This window comes from Ursus americanus, chromosome 22 (assembly GCF_024610735.1).
Source record: "Ursus americanus isolate L20-20 chromosome 22, mUrsAme1.1.p, whole genome shotgun sequence".
NCBI classification, from domain to species: Eukaryota; Metazoa; Chordata; class Mammalia; order Carnivora; family Ursidae; genus Ursus; species Ursus americanus.
This window is the reverse complement of record NC_142148.1, coordinates 50,327,379-50,345,909: the sequence shown is the minus strand read 5'-3', so window position 1 is coordinate 50,345,909 and position 18,531 is coordinate 50,327,379. Positions and strand designations below refer to the sequence as shown.

The 18,531-nt window shown below is 43.6% G+C and overlaps 1 long non-coding RNA gene across 25 annotated transcripts in view; it reads right to left on the bottom strand.

Annotated features, from left to right (window-relative positions):
• The window catches only part of LOC148108125 (uncharacterized), a 122,938-nt gene that overhangs the window by 50,761 nt on the left and 53,646 nt on the right, over positions 1-18,531 (bottom strand). Inside the window, exon 4 of one of the 25 annotated variants that reach the window (XR_015721074.1) lies at positions 1,513-1,662. The exons of the other annotated variants lie outside the window; for them this stretch is intronic. This is a non-coding gene — a long non-coding RNA (uncharacterized LOC148108125). The remainder of the gene's footprint in view (positions 1-1,512; positions 1,663-18,531) is intronic. 25 annotated transcript variants of the gene reach the window in all.

The following is an 18,531-nucleotide window of genomic DNA, read 5'->3' as shown; positions in this document are numbered from 1 at the left end:
ATAAAAAAGGAAAAAATCTGTTTCAAAGATAAATTTACACTTGTGGAACCCAAGATAAGAACTAATTCAACTCATCTTACAAAGAAAAGAGCTGTTTCACAAATTTAGTGTTACAGCTTTGGCATTCTTTAATATTTCTTGGAAAGGATCTACAACCGAGAGATTGGCTTACTTATCACAAAGTGAACTTTCAACATTCAAAATTTCAACATTTCTGTAAGTTGAAAACTATTGGCAATTGATAAATTTAAGATCAATTAGAAATGCCTTTAGAAATTTCATAGCTCCTTCTATTAGCTTTGTAATGATAGTTCTAAATTGCAAAAGAATTTCATTGACAGTGTTATAAAAAATATCACAACTGGCATTCATATTTGTGTGGATAGCTTCAAATACAATTTTAAAATTTAAATGGTGAATTCTTTAAACTGTTATGCACATACTGGAGATTAGGAATCCAGAAACCAAAGTTAAAAAAAAAATTGACCCTATCACTTACAAAATCCTCTTTAATAAAAAAAAAAAAAAGCAAGGAAGGGAGGGCTGTTGAGAAGAGAGAAATGTGAGGGTTATTGAGTCTGGCTGGCATTGGGCCTTACCCGTACAGTCCTCAACTCTTGGTCCTGTAGGGGCCAAGGGCCAGGCTGCTCCAAGGTGGGCCACTTTGGCTTGAAGATTATTTTGACCTAAAGGCAATCAAGACCCTATGGACTTCCTCCCTATGAAAGAAACTTTTTGCCCCTTCCTTGACTAATACAAGAATCTAAATTGGGGTCTTTCCCCAATTTAATAATGGTTATTACCAGAAATAAGTCTTATCCAAGTGACCCATCTATATGGCAAGGCAAGCATCTAATTACCAAACATTCGCTCTTCTTGCCCTGTGACTTGCATTCTTTCCCTTCAAAGTCCCAGACCCCCACCTGATTCTCTTTAGTTCAGGATGGATACACACACACACACCTTATTTTGCCTATCTTTGGAATTTCCATGTCAGTGTGGATTCCCTGTATGTAGGAAACTAAATTTGATTTTCTCCTGTTAATCTGTCTCATATCAATTTGATTCTTAGTACAGCTTGACGGACCTAGAAGGGGACAGGAAATTCTTGCTCCTGATATTCCACATTGACTTTCTGTATGGTCTTTAAATACTATGCTACACTGGTGACACCCACATTTGTATCTCTAGTCCATACCCTTTCCTTGAACCCCAGGCTCCTCTATCTAATGGTCTACTCATCCACTCTAATATCCTGTAGGCACCTAAAGTTCCTATGTTCAAAACTGAGCTCCCAACTCTTTTCCCTCCCCCAACTCCACGTGTAACCTTCCTCACCTCAGGAACGGCAACCTTATATTTACATTTCCGTAGGTCAAAACTCTGGGATCATCCTTGAATCCTCTCTTCTTATGTCTGTATTAGCACTCCTTTCAAAATCTATCCAGGACACAACCACTTCTCACCACCGCCTCCAGCCACACCCTGGCCCAAGCTGCCATCTTCTCTCACCTGGATTATTTTAATAGCATAAGTGGTCTCCTGCCTCCACCATTGTCAACTTTTGTCTACTTAACTCAGCCGTCGGAAAGTTCTTTTTAAAGACGTAGCTCCAATCCTGTCACTTGTTTGCTCAAAATACCTGTATGGTTTCCCATCTCACTGAAAATAAAACAGAAAACTTGTGAGAGGGCCTACAAGGGTCCTACCTGACATGGCCTCCAGCCCTCACTCTGATATCAGCCACAGGGTCTCCCTCCCTTACTCTGCTCCAGTGTCACTGCCTCCTTGCTGATGCGGGGACCCCAAGGAGAGGTGTGGGTGGCACGTGTGTGAGCCACCCATTCCCCTCCTTGGGGCCTTTTACTTACATTCCTGCTGCCCGTAATTCTCTACCCAACCTATGGCCCCGTTTCCACATGCCTTACTCGCTCCACACTGCAGGTCTGTGCCTTCTCTGAACACCAACAAAACCCTCAGGTCCTCTCATCATCACTCTATTTACCTGCCTTGGCTTATTCTCCTTAGCACTTTTCGCTAATATATTTATCATCAGTATATCTGTATCCCACGCTGGAACGTAGACTTGAGAACAAGTACTTTGTTCACTACTTTATTTTCAGTGTCTAGAACAATATGCAGCATAGAGTGAGCACTTCATGAATATTTGCTTAAAGAGTAATCAATCACCACAGCCCCTTAGAAGTGTGTACTGTTGGCCCCATTGTACAGGTAAGGAAAAGAAGCTCAGGCCGAGATTCTGAAATTAAAAAGGTATATGAGGAAGGTTGTGGATACTGGTGATTTTTGGAATACAGTTCTGTAGCACAGTCCACTATAGATCTGTGTATTTAATAAAACTTAGCTAAATTATCCCTGACTGTAGAGCTGAAAAGGAAATGTCACTCAATTCAGATTACACAGCTATTGTATCTTTATTTGCAAAAGAGGAACATAGTTTCTGGGGTTAGCTAGAATGCAGTCATATTTTCTTTTTAGAAATGTTGCTTTTTAAAAGGTAACCAAGTAAAACAAACTGTTTCTATAGCAGTAATTTCCACCTTTGATTCTATATGGTTATGAAAATTTCCATAATCATATAGGTAAATTATGGCTGTGTGAATTCGTGTGAATCTGGGTATTTTCCCCCCTTTGTAGACTTCACCATTAGAGCTATTTTCCAAATGTTTTAAAACGACTCTTCTAAAATCAAAGGAGCTTCTGTGGCGTTGAAAGCTTACATATAAAGTCTGCCACTTTAGAAGCTGAGTAACCTTGGATAAGTTGTCTGTTCAGTGGTTGGGGTGCCTGACTGGCTTAGTGGTCAGAACCTGCAACTCTTGATCTTAGGGTCCTGAGTTCAAGCCCCATTTTGGGCATGGAGCCTACTTGTGACCTCGGGGCAGTTACTCAGACTCTCTGTGCTGTCCGTTTCTTCTGCAAAAATGGGAAAGAGTATAATAATAGTACTCAACTCTTCCTGTCGCGAGGGCCCTAGGAGTGGTATATGTATATGTCAGCTTCTCTGGACAATGCCTGACATACAAGTAGCAGCGACGTCAGTCTTCGCTATTAATTTTCTGTCTGCCACTGCCGCTGCTATTGAAGTGGGAGACCAGCGAGGTTCTTGTCTCACCTAGTCGAAGACTGAATCTCTCAGACAAAGGAGAGTAAACCGATAGAGGTTCAGTAAGTGATGAAACAGAGGAAGCTCTCGGGAGGGGGAGGGGTCCTGACAGGTTTACCCTTGTGGGCTTTTAGGGTTGGTCTTTTATAGAAAGCTAACCAGGGAACTTAAATCTTTTTTACTTCTCTGTTGATAGCACCCTTGAGTAAGGACTAGTGATAACATCGTCAGTGGCTTGCTTCCTTTTTAGCGTCCTGTAATTCTTTGTTGGTCACACGTAGCTGTCATAATAAGACCCCAGCTCCCACACCTGGGACAGGATGGTCTGGTTTGTTCCCTTAGCTCTGGTTTCCTTATATCTCTGAATTTTTGAGATTTGTATGAGCTTGATCCCGTAGCCCCCTACCTCTCTCTCCCTACCTAGCCCTGCCTGTCCCTTACTCACTACTACTTATTACCATTATTCTTATTTTTCTCTTACTACCTCAAAAGGGTGCTAAGCACGTGGCCTATGTTACCCGTTGTTCTTATAAGAACACTTTGAGATTTAAACCATTTCTTCCAGCCATGTATCCAGAGGCTTGGGGAGATTAAGTATCTTGGCCATAGCCAGTGGGAAGTGAAACTAGGATTTAAACCATGGCAGTCTGGTTTCAAACTTGCACTTTAAATTCCATCCTTGACTACTTTCCCTAACACAGGGCAGCCATTGCGTGGATACCGGGCATGTTCTGCTGGGCACGAAATGTGAGTATTAGAATGCAGTGTGAGGACACTAGAGAGGTGTACACAGGAGCATAAGGAGAAATGCTGGTAGGAGTTGGGGTAGAGGAGGGGGCGTTGGGGCCACGCCTGGAAGGATGAGGTCCCCACTCTGAGAAGGAAGATAGGCAATGCAGCTGAAGGATACAGCCGTGCAGAGACTCATGGTCACATAGGAAGGGGGGACTGATGTGTGTGCAGAGGCTATAAAGGTGGGTTCTAGGCCTAGGAGAGTTCTGTATTCATGTATAAGGCATTTGGAAGTTGGTAAAGGATTTTAGACAGGGAAGTGACAGGACAGTTTTTTACGTTTTGAGGGTGGTGATGGCAGCACTACATGGAATAGATTGGAGATAAGAAAGAACAGTGGCAGGGGTGCTTATGATCGCTCTTTGACAGACCTACTGTGAGAGCTGCGTATGGTCCAAACTGTGTCTGGTCGCTGGGCCCAGAAATCAGTGTCTGGGTTTCAGAGATGAGGCAAACAGGACGTGTAACTGTTAGAACAGGGGTGGAGATGGGATGGGTAATGAATGAAGGAGGAATCACAGAGGATCTTGAGGGGATTCTCTCTCAGATACAGCATCAGAGATCAGGAGGAAGAGTGTTTGGGGAAAGGTGAGTTTTGTTTTGAACATTAGAGAGTGCCTGGTCGAACAGTTAGGTCATTTTGCAAATGAGACTGAGCCAAAAGAAATTATAGATCAAGTTCAGGGACTTGTCTGAACTTACAGCATATTGGAGCAAAGCCTCACCTTGAACACAGATTTCCTAGATTTCCTGTCTGTTGTTCTTTCAGAACAGTTACTTCATTTAAAAATTAGGAGACAGTGGTGGGACGGGCAGCAGAGATGCCAGAATGCCAAGGCACGCAGGCTCTAAAATACGACCCCATGCTGCACTCAGACAACCAGGCACTTTGGAGGTTATGTAACACATGAGGAGACAAGCCCAAAGAGACACAGACTCGTCCAGCAGGAGCTGGCCGCCCCGGCCTTACGACTGGCTCTTCAGACCTTCAGTCCATGCAGCTCTCTGTTTCACTCAAATCTTAAGTTACCACTTTTGGGGGGTTCAGAGGCAAACTTAAAAGTTATAAAATCAGGGGCGCCTGGGTGGCACAGCGGTTAAGCGTCTGCCTTCGGCTCAGGGCGTGATCCCGGTGTTGTGGGATCGGGCCCCACATCAGGCTCCTCCGCTATGAGCCTGCTTCTTCCTCTCCCACTCCCCCTGCTTGTGTTCCCTCTCTCGCTGGCTGTCTCTATCTCTGTCAAATTAATAAATAAAATCTTTAAAAAAAAAAAAGTTATAAAATCACTCCTTTTTCTAGGTTTTAGTTTGGCAGAGCACCTTTTGCAGCTTTTTGCTGCACAGGCACCTTCCACTAACAAACCCGTCTGCTCAGGTGACTCAGCGGCCTGGAAGACTCGGCCTGAGGAGGTTGGCCAGTCTCTGACACAGCCAAGCGGGGACAGGCCAATCTATCTGATTGATGTGAGGGCTGATAGGCCCATGACCCACAGGACCTTTCAAGAATCATTGTTCCCAGGAAGATGATAGTCACTGGGTCTAGAGGGGGGACTCTGCCTTGTTCATTCCACGACCTCAAGGTTAGGTGCTGTATTCAGCAAATTGAAATAATTGTCCACTTTCTATATGTAGAACTGCTAATAGTTTAAGTGAGGTTTTAGAAAAATTATCTTGGGCTCCCAGCCTGAGGTGGGAACACAAAACAGTACAATTTTTACTATAGATAAATCTAAATCTGAAAGCATGTGTGTATTTTCTTTTTTTTATTTTTTTTTAAAGATTTTATTCATTTGATAGAGAACACGAGCAGAGGGTAGGGGCAGAGGGAGAGGGAGAGAGAGAAGCAGACTCCCACTGAATTGGGAGCCCAACATGGGGCTTGATCCCAGGACCCTAATATCATGACCTGAGCCAAAGGCAGACACTTAACCAACTGAGACACCCAGGGGCCCCAGCATATGTGTGTGTGTGTGTGTTTTTTTATTTTTAGGATTTTATTCATTTGAGAAAGAAAACACAAGTAGGGAGGAGGGGCCGAGGGTGAGTGAGAAACAGACTCCCCACTGAGCAGGGAGCCCAGTGTGGGACTCAATCCTGGGACTCCGGGATTGACCTGAGCTGAAGGCAGACGCTTCACCGCCTGAGCCACCCAGGTGCCCCCATGTGTGTATTTTTATAAAATTATTTCACACGTCTTTTGTATACCTGCAGATCTATGAATCATACAGGAGTTTCAGCTATTCCTTAAAATACTATTTGCTGATAATAGGAATATTTAACTGAATTCTAATAAATCAGACTTTTCCATGATCTCTGTTTAACTACTTGATGAAAGGGAAGATAGAAAACATGCTTACGTTTTTCATTGGGAATTACGTATTTTCTTATGTTTGAAGAGGGTTAAGTTCTTGATTTTGTAGTTATACCAATAGCGCCAAAATGTTTTTGCTACATGTATGTTGGCCCTAAAAGTAGTTGGGTCACTTATCTTTGGATTGCTGACAGACCTACTGTGTAATATCTATGAACTTCAGAATTTTAATATTTTTATCCTTCGAAAGGAAATTTTTTTAAAAATTTGCCCCAAGGTGGATAGTAGAGAAACACATTTGGTCCTTCTGTTGTTGCAAACCAAAAGTGTTCATTTTTTGTAGTGATTTTTTTAAAGATTTTATTTATTTATTTGAGAGAGAGAGCATACACAGAAGCAGGGGGAGGGGCAGGGGGAGAGGGGGAAACAGACACCCGCTGAGCAAGAAGCCCGATGGGGGACTTGATCCCAGGACTAGGTATCACTACTACCCTTGTAATAATTTTTTAAGATCTGTTTTCATTAAAGTTATTTACATACTTTTGTCATGCCTTATTGCTTCTAAAAGAGTGGTGGGTTTTTTTGGTTAATTTTATTGAGATATAATTTATATACAACAAAATACAAATTTAGCAGACTTTTTTAGTTTTTTACGAATTTATACATCCTTATAACTAGTGCCGCAGTCAAGGATTCTGTCACCCCAAGGGTTCCCTTTTTCCCTTTTGTAGCTACGTACTCTCTGAAGCCGTAGGCAAGCCCTGATGTACTCTCCGTGACTACAGATTATAGTTGTCTTTTTTTGCGGGGAGGTGTCTGGATTCAGCGTGCCAGGAGTTGCATACTTTTTCTGGGAAGGGCCAGTAGGGATCGTACAGTATGTACTCCTTTGTATCGGACTTCTTTTGCTGAGTACAGTGTATTTGAGAATATCCTTCATCAGTATGTTGATTGCTTACGTTGTCAGTAATTCATTCCTTTTATTGCTTGTTTCCTCTATTTTTTATTGTGGTAAAATATAACATAAAAGCTGCCATTTTAGCCAATTTTAAGTGTGCACTTCAGTGCCCTCAATTACATTCACATCATTGTGCGGCCATCACTCCTCTGTCCAAAACTTTTTCATCAACTGAAACAGAAACTCTGTAACCATTAAGCAATAGCTCCCCATTTCCCTCTTCCCCCCGCCCTTGGTAACATCTAATCTACTTTCTGTCTTCACGAATTTGCCTATTTTAGATATTTCGGGTAAGTGGAATCACACAATAGTTATCCTTTTGTGTCTGGCTTATTTCACTTAGAATAATGTTTCCAAAGGTCATCCATGTTGACGCATGCAGGACGACATTCCTTTTTATGCCCCAATAATATTCCATTGAACGGATATGCCATATTTGGTTTATTAGTTCATCAGTTGATGGATGTTCGGGTGTTTTTACTTCGGGGTTGCCATAAAGAATGCTGCTCTGAACATTTATACACAGTTTTTGAATGAACATATGTTTTCAAGTCTTTTGAGTATACCTACGAGTGGGATTGCTGGATAATATGGTAATTCTATGTTAAACTTTTTGAGGAACCATCAGACTGTTTCTCATAGGGCTGCACCATTTCATATTCCTCCCTACAATGTATGAGGGTTCCACTTTCTCCTCATCCTCATCAACACTTGTTCTAGGCATTCCCACAGGTACTGCTTTTTGATAAGATATATGAATCAAAGATAAACATAGAGTAGATCAGACATTGCTACAGACTTGGTGGAATTAATGGACGTGTATCAATATCATTTTGTATGTTCTAGGAGGATGGACTCAGGCAAGTTTTGGAGGAGATGAAAGCTTTATATGAACAAAACCAGTCTGATGTGTAAGTTTTGATGAGATTGATTTTTTTTTTAAGATTTTTTATTTACTTGAGAGAGAGAGAGCGCGAGCAGGGGGAAAGAGCAAAGGGAGAGGGAGAAGTAGGCTCCCCGCTGAGCAGGGAATCTGACATGGGGCTCAATCCCAGGACCTCAAGATCATGACCTGAACCAGACACCCAGCCAACTGAGCCACCCAGGCACCCTAATGAGATTGGTATTTTAAAGCAACTTAAGAAATAGGATACTGAAATCAGATAATGTTCCATCAGTTTTTAGATATGATTTTTTTTTTTTAATTCTCTGTGAGCCTGATCATACTGTAACTATACAGGACTGAGGGGGTTTGTGTTGATCGCCCTAAATCTATGGGGATTCAAATAGTGCATGGTCCACAGCAGATGCTCAGTAAATATTTATTTGAATGATACGACTTGCAAGATATTAGAGTGAATCTAAAAGAGATGAGACAGGAGCAAATAAAAATCCTAGCAAAGTGAAACCTATAGTTTCCCCTGCTCATTTTCACTACTAGCTACCTTAGTGCAGTAAAGGGATAACAGGAGATGTGTACACTTAACAGGAGCAGCAGTGATTTCCAGCAGCCTGAGTGGAGCTCCCCGAGAATCCGTGCTACAGAAGGCCACAGTGCGGTGTGTGAGAGGGCTCTAGGTTTAGAGAACATCGAGAGCTAAGCGTGGTGGTGGCACAGTGGACAATTTGGCTGTGTGACAAACTTCATAGGTTCTCTTGATTTGGCGAAGAGTAAGACACAAAGGAGTATCAACTCCGGGATCAGAAGTGAGATATTCAGCTCTCAACCTAGAGAGACATCCGTCTGTGACCTGATGTTTCATTTTTGGCTTTGTTAGGTACAGTGTTTTTATCAGTTACTTGGGCATAGAAATCAGTAACATGCTGGTAAGATCTGTGGAGCACATGAATAATGGGAGCATTTTCCAACTGCGACGTTTAAGGAGAGATACAGCAAAATCTTCACCAATGGAGTGAGGAACGGAAACATAGCATGTTTACAGTATGCGTAAGGCAGATATAAAGTCCTGAACTCAAGTTCCCAAGCAGTTTGCTCATTCATTAATTCATGTAACAAATATGTACTAAATGATTACGTGCTAATAAGTGGCTCTGGTATTTCAGCTGTAAACAACACAGTAAAGACGTCTGCCCCCATAGCCCTCACAATCTAATGCAGAAGACAGATAATAAATACAGATACACCAAATTGGAATACATGCCATGAAGGAAAACAACAGAGTTCTGCGAGAGAGAATAATTAATTAAAGATAGACTTGGATTGAGGAATCAGGGAAGTTCTCTCCAAGGAAGAAACATTTCAGCTGAGATCTAAAGGAGAAGCCTGCTTCAGTGAGGCAGAGAGCGTCCTAGGTGGAGGGGGCAGCATATGCAAAGGCCCTGAGCTTTGAAGGAGGGTGGGGTGCTCAGGACAGTGATAGTTAAAGAAGGGCAGTATGGCCGAAGCTTAGCAAACAGGCAAAGGGTGACACCAGGTGTGAATTTCAAGCATGTGAGGCTGCTGGTGGCATGGTTGTGTTTTAAAAGATCACCCTAGTTGCTGCGTGGACAGTAGACAAGGGGATCAAGAGGAGAGGGAGGCATGCTGGCCATGCAGGTGACAGCAGAGGTGACCTGGACTAAGTAGAAAGTGAACAGATTAAAGACATATTTACTTAGGAGGTGGCCTAACAGGCCTTAGTCCAGGAAGAGAATGATTTTCCTGTTATTTGCTATATTTGTAACATTTGCTAATTTGTGATCCCAAATTCTGTGCCCTACCCTCCTAGTTTCTTTCTTGGTGGGGGGAAGTCACTATTACCAGTTTCTGTTAAAATTTTTTGTCAGAAGAAGTCTATTCCTCTTTAATTACTCATGTAAAAGTAAATTTTTTTAGGAAGTCCTTATGTACTTAATGAAATACTCTGGTGTTGGCTTGGGCATATTTTATTTGTACTGTTTCTTTATAATCCAGAGCACATTGTAAACAATGTGGAGAACGAATGTGGACACACAATGCCATAAGCAAGCAGTTTCCCTGGCACTGAGGATGTGGGTGCACTGACACACAGCAAGATGGCACAGCGAAGTTACTGGGTGATCGATGACTCCCTTATCCTTCCTGGGTCCCCCTTGGTCCATCAGAGATACTCAAAAAGAGCTACCTGAACAAAGAGGGTTCTAGTCAAGGTTGAGGAGCACTCATACAGACTGAGGTGCTCTCATGAAACCAAAAGTCCAGGGAATAGCCACCTTCCTCCTCAGCCATTCTGTATCTTTCTTGTGGATGAGGCATGGATGGGCTAGAGCTTCAAGTACTCACCATCAACACCATTAGATACCTTTCAGGTAACCTGATACAAAGGGAAACTAAGAGCACGACATCGGTAACATATTCAGTTTTATTTATAAATATGACGACTGCTCACTGGTCTAGAAGCCCTCTTCACGTGATTCCCTCCTACAGCTCTTAAGATTCGTTGAAATTCTCTTATGTATTCATTTCCTTCTTCACTGAGTGACACGCCACTAGACCGGAGGCTGCATAAGGCCAGGAATCTCATCCAATTTGTTCACTGCTCTGTTCCTAGCCCCAGGAACAGAGCTTGGTACCCAAAAGGTACTCAAGGCGTATTTGTTAAATGAATACACAAACAATAAATATTAAATATTTTCTATCTCTAAGTCAATAGCTGGAAGAACTGATTTATCTGATTGTTTATCTGATTGTTTAAAAGCAAGACTCATCAGATGAATATTTAAAAGTAAGCCTAGCCCTTGAAGAAGGAGGCCACAGATACTGGAATTTAACATCCTGCAAAAGGAAACACAAGAAAGTAAGAAAGGGCAGATTTTTAACAAGGCTAACTTCAAGAAGCATAGAGACAAGGAGGAAGTCTTCATTCAGAAAAAACGATGAACAACGACAAAAACAACTATGACCAGAAACATCCCTTAGACAGACATTCTTTACTCATTCATTTGAACATTACTGAGCCAGTACCCATTCCAACGTGTCTTGAGCCAAGTGCTAGGAAATTCAAAGACAGTAAGACACAGGGCCTTTGAGGATACAGAGGTAAACAAGTAATGCAAAAGATACCATGACCAAAGCTTATGCATGGCATCAAAGCAGGGAGTAGACAAAGAAACTTGGGGAGGTTGGGAACATTAATAATGCTATACATTTATACTTCAAAAGACACTTTCAGGAATTTCTTTTTTTTTTTTTTTGGCCCTCACCCATAACCCTGTGAGGTACATGGCGCAGGTGCAATGAAGATAAAGAAACCACGGGTTCTAGATCTCCCGTGACCTGCCCAAGGTAACACAGTCAGTCAGAGATGTGGGCAGAACTCCTATCTGGCCTCCCAACTCAAATCTGAACCACACAAAGGCCTCAGAGACAAGGGCGAATAAATCAAAACCAGAAAAAACTAAGCATCACCCTGGGAATGCAAAAGAGTGGGAAGCTAAGTAGTCAGGTGAGAAATGATGGGAGTGAGTGGCACTGAAAGTCAAACTGCCAATTTCCCCGGGAAGGAGCTCACTGCAGTTCCCTCAAATAGCACTCGTGGTGAGCAGTAGAGACGGGGGACAAGTGCTGAACAACCGAGCTCAGGCCTCAAACTGCCTCTGGGGTGGTGATTTTCAGCATTGGGCACAGACACACCAGCACACTGCCTTACTATCATCACGAACCCCAGAGAAGTACATTCAAACTAACCACAGAGAAACAACCAGCAGATACCTTTACAGAGCTGGGGTCATTCCTGAATTTTTTTTTTTTTTTTAATTTACTTGAGAGAGAGAAAGAACACAAGCTGGGGGAGAGGAGCAGGGAGAGAGAGAGTACCAGGCTCCCCGCTGAGCAGGGAGCCTGATGCAGGGCTGGATCCCAGGACCCTGAGGTCATGACCTGAATCCAAGGCAGACGCTTAGTAGAGTTAGTCACCCAGGCTCCCCCACTCCTGAATTTTTAAAGAAATCTTTAATTTCTCATTCTCCTTTACCACCAAGAGCCAATAAACCGTTCCTATTATTTTTACATTTTATCCAGAAAATAATCTATAAACCACACCAAAAGCTACCCTCTCCCTCTCCTTTGTCCAGCTAAAACCTCTTGTTGACCATTATTTCTCCCTATTTAGCTGAAAGGCAATAGCAAAGGTTGAGGGCAAAAACGTCCAGAGCAGACTGCCTGGCTAAAGTCTAGAAGCTATAGGGCCTTGGACAAGTTTTTTTTAAGCACTCTCTGCCTCAATTTCAATCTCAGAAATAGGGCCATCAATGGTTCCTACAGTGTAGGACTCCCATGGGGACAAAATCAGCTTGTCAGAGTGCTTTCGGCATTATATACACATTAGTTGTTTTGTAATTCCCTAGCTCCTGACAAAGGCCATCTCACTAGGTGGGAGTAACCAGCTTCACCTACCTGTGAAGCCATAAAACTCAATGACTCATGAAACTCATACACTTAATGAGACTGGACTTTTTAAATGGCACTTGATCCCAATACAGCAATAAGCACTGCGTGCCCCTGGGGAGATGGTGTACTCAGCCCTGAGAAGGGGACAGGGTGACAACCTCCTTAGTGTTGTCAGAAAACTCCTCTTGCACAATCCAGAAACAAGACCATGCGTCAGAGGTGACGGCCTGCTCCAGCCTGCAAATGCAATGATCTAAGCCTGATGCTGTCCCTACCTCTTCCCCTCTTCCACACACGTGGTTCTGCTCTCCTACCCAACCCTGACCGCTATCGAAATGACGTCTCAGTGAAAAACGCCTCTCCTCACGAGCTCTGCCAGTCAGTAAACATACTGGGAAATAAGCTGCTTCTATCAATTGCTTTGGGATGAGCAAAAGCACCTCAGTCTCTCTTTCCTTCTGAAGCTCATATTTCTAAAGTCACCTTGAATTTCTTAAAAACCCAGTAGCCAACTATTTAATATTCATTGCTACTGGATTCATAGACATGAATCTAGCCTAGACTTAGTGAAATCAGAGCCTTATTGCTAAGGATCAGGGCTAACAGAGGACTGTCACACCACGGAGGCAGCATTGTGCATACGGGTCCCAACAAGTCTGGGAGAGACCAAAATCTTCAACAAGAATAGTAAAGAGCTCTCTGCCTCTGAGCACTCGTTACTGGTCATGCTCAATTATACTGTGCAGTCCTCAGGTGAGAAGTTACAGTTTTCAGAAGTTTCCATACCCAAAGCCCTTTAAAATTCAACAATTTGAATTTAACTCAGCAAAATCTTTACTCTAAATACCTAATTAGGTAATAAAGTGACAGGCGTTTTGTTTGGTCTGACATCTGAGGTCTGGCGTCACATGTTTTAGAAATGTTTAAAAGTGGCGCTGGCTCAGTCGGCGACTCTCCTGATCTTGGGGTTAGTGAGTTCAAGCCCCACGATGGGTGTAGAGATTACCTAAAAAGCAAGAAAGAAAGCAAAGAAAGGAAGGAAAAGAAGGAAAGAAAGGGAAGGAAGGGAAGGGAAGAGAAGGGAAGGAAGGAAGGGGAAATGTTTAAAAGCCTAGACAAGAATTACTAGATGATGCCGACAACTTGGTAAATGAGACGCGATCTGACAGCGATCTAAACCGTGGTCTGGCGGGCGCGAGCACCCCCACATCCTGGCGGCTCTGAAAGTTCCAAGCCAAACACTGAGCCGAATCAGCCTGAAGGTCTGCTATAATACTTCAGGTCTTCACCCAGCGCAGGTTTCTTCCTTGTAAAAGTCTTTCCTGAGTAGGTTAACGTGATACTTGAATATACTCTTTAAAATACCAGTATCCGTATTAAATTCTTTATTACGGACTTCATCCCCCGGGAATAATATTCACTAATACTTTAAGAGAAGCAGATAAATTATTTGGTCTTATTCATACATGGATTACACGGCATTTTTAACTTCTAAACATGCTTCCCAAATACTGTCTTGAATGTTACAATGAAAATGCTGTATTTTATATTTTTATACAAATAAAAACCCTAAAAACATTAAACTGGAAAATGTTTATCCAAGTATTACTAACCCTTAGTGATAAGACCACCTTACGATAATATGGAATTTCAAATTAAATACAAAATCTTTACAGTGAGTAAAGAGAACCAACTTTTGAAAAAAGAAAAACCACATCACTTTTTCCCTCCAAACCTATTGAAGTTAAAATTAGCCTCGACTTCCACATCACAGAACGGATATGGGTGCCTTAATTAACACACGAAATAAAACATAAAACTATAAGAGACACAGAATAGAAAAGATAACTTACTTAAAATGCACTTTGATAAAAATATTTTTATTTACTTCTAAAAGCTATCTAGTTGGTTTTATGCCAAGAGCTGCAAACCTGTAGTACATCGATTTCCATTTTTCCTTAAATTTCGTTGTAAATCTATTTGAAATAAGGTCTGAAAAACTCTTATCCACCTTTTTAATGCAAAAGCATGAATCTGAATAAAATTTAAACCAAACAGATTTTTAAGTTACCTATACCTTTAGCCCAACACATCGGAAATGGGACTACAGCCGCTCTTCCCCATACAGACGGCACCTGCTGGTCTCAGGGCCTCTTGGCCCGCCAGTTCCAGCAACATAAACTCAGGCCTCAAGATCAGACCAGGCGTCCGCGCACCAAGTCCCCTTTCATCGCTCCCACAGCGTTCGCTTCCATCCACAGCCACACTAAGCTTCCCCTGTGTGCTCCTTTTCTCAGAGCTTGAAGCAAAATTTGGGAGGTGCTCCTTCTGTAATATTTTCCGGCAGCCTGAAGAATGCCTCTCAGTTACAGAATCTTCTGCTTCTGCGATCTGAAACACAGACCATCCTGGCTAGATTAAGCTCCAGAGCAGAAGGAAACCAGCCAGTAATGTGACCCCAGGGGCCTGTGTTCCTAGATTCATTCAGGGAAGGAGAGAGGGAGGGAGGGGAAAGAGGGAGGAGAAAAAGAAGGCCAGTAGCCAGCACCCGATTGATATGCTAATCCCACCCTTCTGCTCAATTCATCTGGCAGACCTCTGCTCACAAAACCAACAGGCGATTCTAAAATTGAGTAAGCTGCAAATCAAGTCTGACCCAGATCATGTCTGTAGATGGCTCCTCTGACTATTTTTGTTTTCAAAGCCATGCCTTTGGCCTTTTTCCAGCCTAATTCTGACCTTAAGACTTAAGGTAATTGTCTTGATGAAAAATGAATAATGCAGGGGAAAACATCTTGATCAACATTAAAAACAAATCTGTAGAAACTATGTCTATAGGAACCCAGATATTTCCAAGGTAAAGGTTTTTTCAGATCGATAGTTTTAAGTCTGCAAATTTATAAAAGTATTTAGAAAACACACAAGAACAAGAATTTGAAGTTGCGAGATTCTTTTAAAACTAGCTTAGGGAATATTGAGGAATTCAAGATGCCCAATTTCTTAATTTCAAAACATGAGTGAGTACTAAACTCATACTGAAGAAGGAAGACAGAAAAACACTCTAACAATCTGTACGAGTAAGTTTTTTTCAAAAAAATGTAAAGCTACTTACACTTTTTCCATTCAAACTGAGAGTCTGGGTCATCTCTAAAATGTAGCTATTTAAACACACTCCACTCTGGCAGTGAGACAGTAAGAAACTGGGCTCCTACAGCCTCTGTTGTCTGAGCACACGTGATACACATTCAAGACATAGACAGTTCAGCTCTCCTACTACGCGGGTAATTCTGTCCGTAGCAAATCCCATTAACGAAGAAAAAATCGAGTCCTCTGCTTAACTGTGACCACGACCAGGGTTTTATGAATTCACTAACTTGTGAAAACAAGAGCTGAAAAAGGCTAGGGGAACAAGAGGCCTATCTGTGTCCAGTGATGCCCCAGGACAGCTAGTTTCATTTCTGACATACTACTCTCGATGATGGCTTTGTCTCCAGGCGTTACATTCAGCCTCCTAATAGCAGTCAGAGCTCAAATAACCTCTTAGATGCCCCCAGTGAAAACATATCATTCACCAGAAGGAACTCTGACCCCAGGCAACACTGGGAAGAAAAGGGGCTCCAGAAAAACACAGGCAAGCAAGCTAGGAAAGAAACAGAAGAAACAAGCAGAAAGATCACCATTACTGAGGACACTCGGGACACAAAGGCCTACTCTCATCATAGGAGGAATCCAAGCACGCCACAGGAGCAAGTCTGGTATCTGACCCAGGCCCCTGAGAATGGCTTCGGGTTTAATCTGAACCATCAAGTAACAGACGTGCCAACCACAAAGGCAAACTCGGAGTCTCTCTTGGAACTTACGACTCTAGACTTAAAAAAACAAAAGCTACCTTTACTAGTTGCCAACGATATTTTACACACCCAATTTTCATGTCTTCTGAGGAACATCGGTGCTGGCACATCTTTTTTTTTTTTTTTTTAAGATTTTATTTATTTATCTGACAGAGACAGAGACAGCCAGCGAGAGGGGGAACACAAGCAGGGGGAGTGGGAGAGGAAGAAGCAGGCTCATAGCAGAGGAGCCTGATGTGGGGCTCGATCCCGTAACGCCAGGATCACGCCCTGAGCCGAAGGCGCCCCAGTGCTGTCACATCTTTGAAAGAGGAGTTAAAGATGGAGTCGTTTAGCTAGGAAGAGACACGGCTTCGCAGAGCCCACCTGTCATCCAAGAAGCCAGAGGTCTTCCTGTACGCACACACCCAGAAAAGGTTTCTGAGCCAGACTGAATGAATGCCACGGCACCACCTGCACGGGAGAGAGAGGGCTTGGTGCAAGCAAGTGGCACGGCGGCTGGAGCCTCCACAGCAGTAGAGGAGGTGACGAGAGGACAGACGTGGGAGCTCTTTAGGTGACAGAGAGGAGAAGCCAACTCTCTGACTGCAAAGTAACCAGTGGGCGGCAGCTTTCTCTCCCACCCCTCGAGCTAATTTATATTTATCTCAATATCCAAATATCACCTCCTAATGTGCAGAGTTCTGAGGATACAAAAGATGACAAGACGAAAGAGGCCAAGACCCCTCCAGGCCACCAAGCAGAGCCCCGCCGGAAGCAGCAGCCCGGAAGAGCCGAGAAGCACTTGGGCCACTGAGAAGAGCGGGCGGGCAGGAGAGGACGGGGCTCCGCCACACCGAGGAGAAGCTAGGGCGCTGGGCGCTGTCACAGAGAAAACCGCCGCACGTCACTCCCGACACACAGCAGCTCGTTCCCCGCGTGCAGCGAAGAGGAGAGTGTGGTTCAGGCAGTGGGGCGCGGGCCTACGGCCAAAGGGCTGAGAAATTACACGAGGACACGTCACTCTGGGACGGCACCACTCCTGTTTGCTTCTCGATAAACAGGAAAGACCAATGAGGCTCTTAGATTCTCGAGCCCGTGAGGTCTTGAAAAGAGCGGGAAAGGCCTACATTAATGGTGGCCTAAGTGAAAACGGTGAGCAGTCCCTTTATGCGCTCCGAATAAGAAACTCACGCACTAACATAAAGGCCGTCATTCCTTAAAAAGTTCTAGTTTCTTTAAAAAACTCTTTATCGTATCAGTATAGTTAAAAGCAACTCTGGGAAGTCCTCCCTCACAGGTAAACTCATTAAAACTTACAAGAAAGAGACTACGATTTGCTTGGACCCCAATCTGGACCGTGCACATGCCCCTACGTCCGCTGCCACCACCAGCCCAGCTGTTGCCATGTGCCACCAGGCCGCGGCTACAGGCCTCATGTGCCACCACTGCCTGCTACAGGCCCTATACTCTGTTCCCAACCAGTTCCCTGCGTGATGCCCGTCACACCATTTCACTGCGCTAAAACTCACCGACAGCTCCCCAATTCTGCCAGAAGCAGTGCAAACTACATACTCAGCATGGTCCGCAAGGCCCTGTACAGGTGGCTCCCCTCGCACCTACACCCTCTGTCTCGCCACGGCCTGGCTCCTGTTTCGTGGCCTTCCACACACTGCACACTGACCTCCCTGCTGTCCTCTGCCCACACCAGGCCCGTGCCCACCTTTATACTGCCTGCCCCATGCCCTTACCCTGCTTCATTTCCCACGGCACTTACACCTTCTCAAATACCACGGGACTGACTGACACAGTACGTTCGTTTGCTGTCCAGCTGCCCCCACTACAACCCCATCTCCACGATAGGAAAGAATCTGATCTGTTCTGCACATACTGTCTTCCAGGCCTTCTTACTGAAGTGACCAGGAAGAGATACAGGCCACATCCCACACATCCATCAGTCACCTACAGGCAACAAGGAGAGGACAGAGGGAATTTCTCTTCTCTTTTAGAGGCCGTGGTCACAAAAAAAGCATCTAGACGTTCTAGATGTCAGGACTTGGCACTAAGCTCAGTGGCAGCATGGCCTGCCTCAGTCTTGGGCACTGCTTTACCTCCGAGACCCCACTCAGCTCAGGTGCTTGGTAA